Below are 2,471 nucleotides of genomic sequence, written 5' to 3'. Positions count from 1 at the left end.
CATTGTTGGGATGGCTCATTCTGGACATGTTATGTCCTTGTAGGTCCTTCATTCCCTACAGAGCTCTTGAACTTAAATAGGCTGTTCAACCAACAAAAGGAACTGAAGCAGATGACATCTGTTGTGGACAACTAACCCAAAATTCCGGACCAGTCCTGTATAACCTACACCTTCATTTTTTCCCCTTTACTTCTGTTGCTTCCTATCTCACAAATAATTTGAGAAGCCAACTGCACACTATAATAAATATTATTTCCTTTTTCCCCTTAATTTCTGACAGGAAAAAAGTAACTCAATATTGGGCATCATCTTTAAACCTACTTCACAGGTCAAAACATGCAACTGGTTGCACACAAAGTCAAACATGTTTAATATCCAGTGATGTCAACCACAGTAAAGGTACCAGATTTGAAACCATACTTTTTCCTTCGGCAGATATTTCAATGAATAAATACCTCATTAGAAACTTTTCGAAAACCTTAGAGGTACTGCAATGACTACCACTGCAATAGCCAACCAGGAAAAATATTTCTTGCACGAGTTAGATTAGACAATAAAATTACCCTTGACTATATCTTAGCTAAGCAAGGTGGAATTTGCTTTGTTGTTAATATTTCCTGCTGTGTTCAGATAAAACACCTCTGGTAAAATGAAGATGGGACCAAATAAAATCTGGCACAAACCAAATGATTAAATACAATGTCTGCTGACATCTCATGATTCTTTAATATCTTCAGCTACTGCCCTCAGGTATTGCCTACCGGTTCAGATCCATTCTGTAAATTGGACTTAACATTTTGTTTGTTATTATAGAATTTTTTTGCTGTTATAAAACTTTGTTTTATATAGCTCGATGTTATAAAAACACCAGTCTAATAATAGTTGCTCAACATTTTGAAATGATCACTAAGTCCTATGAGGCTTCATGTGAGAAACTTCAAGAAACTACAGAAGACGTTTGCCCTTAAAAAAACATGACGGTAAAGCCTTTCTCTGTTCTGGCACTCTTGTGGCTCAAATGTGGCCTAAGGCTCCCAGGAAAAACACTTCCTCTCTTTTGTGGCACATGAGATACCAGAAATGAGCCTTCCTGGGAATGAAGGACCTACAAGGACATAACATATCCAGAATGAGCCATCCCAACAATGAAAGATCAATGATGCTTTTAATAACTAAGGACAGTCTACAGCTATACCACCCTGAACACGCCCGATCTTGTCTGATCTCGGAAGCTAAGCAGGGTCGGGCCTGGTTAGTACTTGGATGGGAGACCATCTAGGAATACCGGTTACCGTAGGCTTTAAAAATAATAATAATGATAATAATAACAATAACTGAGGACATCTCTTACTCTGCCATGTTTCTGACATCATTACTTTTAATAACTGATCAATGCTGCTCTCCAATGATTGATCAGCAGTGCTTTAAAGGAAAGATCTTCATCAAAAGGGAGAAAATTTAGAAGAATAATAAGAATATAAATTGAGCTACCTTAAAATGGAGCCAGATCTGCCACCCCAGAGAAAGTGCCTTGCACATTTTATGCCTCAAATCTTTGGAATGTTGAAACAGGACAAAATAACATTTGACTTGTGCCTAAAGCAACATTATATCCCAAAAAACTGTTTGCAAAGACAATAAGAAAGCAGATGTTATGTCTACCAGACTGATGGCTACTGGACTGAAAATTTAAAAATATATATATTGTTTAGAATTAGCATCACATGGTAGCTCATGTGAAGTAATAGAATAAATCTCTTCCTACTATTCATGTAATTTTTTCCTTTTCCTTTTTCATAAATACCCTTTGCCTTTATTTCCTAATCAGAACATTATTTGGACTTCTGCCTGAATCAGTGCTTCCTGAGAAGGTATTCTTTTTTTTTTTTTAATCTCACATAAATGATCCTTGCATCTCACTTTGAAAGGCCTTTTATTTTTAGGTGAATGCTAGTTAACTGGGTCTGAAACAAGCAAAAGTAATCCTAAAAATTATTACAGAAGAGAACATGTTTGCAAAATCGGGGGTAACAAAGGCCTCATTAAGTATGCCACAGCAATCAAAATGTTCTCTGCCTACCCCCAGAAACAAAAAATAACAGAACTTTTCAAACCAGTCAATAATAGTATGGGAGCAGATAGCTCCAAATACAGAAGGTGAAAAGGAAATCCAGATTGGACCTGTGGTTATGTGCCCTCCTATGTGAAGGGGGATCCATGAAGTGATTCAGATCATCTACAAAGTGCCATTCTCTTGACACTGCAAGTCATAGGAGGGCAATGGACTGTTGTTGGGGTTTCTGCCACAAGTTCTTGATCTACCTTTCTCTGAGGAAGGTGAAGAATCTCATTCCCTGACTTGATACTCAATTATAATAGGACACTGGGGCTTCTGGGATAATGCTTTAATGTGCAAATAGCCTTCCTACCCACACTGTCTGGAACATGCCCTGCCAATCAAGAGCATCCAA

At 37.6% G+C, this 2,471-nt stretch overlaps 1 pseudogene; it reads left to right on the top strand.

The window, feature by feature from the left end:
* Positions 1-1,181: 1,181 nt before the first annotated feature.
* Positions 1,182-1,300, top strand: LOC112483215 (annotated as a pseudogene).
* Positions 1,301-2,471: the final 1,171 nt, after the last annotated feature.

This window comes from Pteropus alecto, unplaced genomic scaffold, assembly GCF_000325575.1.
Source record: "Pteropus alecto unplaced genomic scaffold, ASM32557v1 scaffold126, whole genome shotgun sequence".
Classification (NCBI taxonomy): Eukaryota; Metazoa; Chordata; class Mammalia; order Chiroptera; family Pteropodidae; genus Pteropus; species Pteropus alecto.
This window is presented reverse-complemented; position numbering and strand designations above follow the sequence as displayed.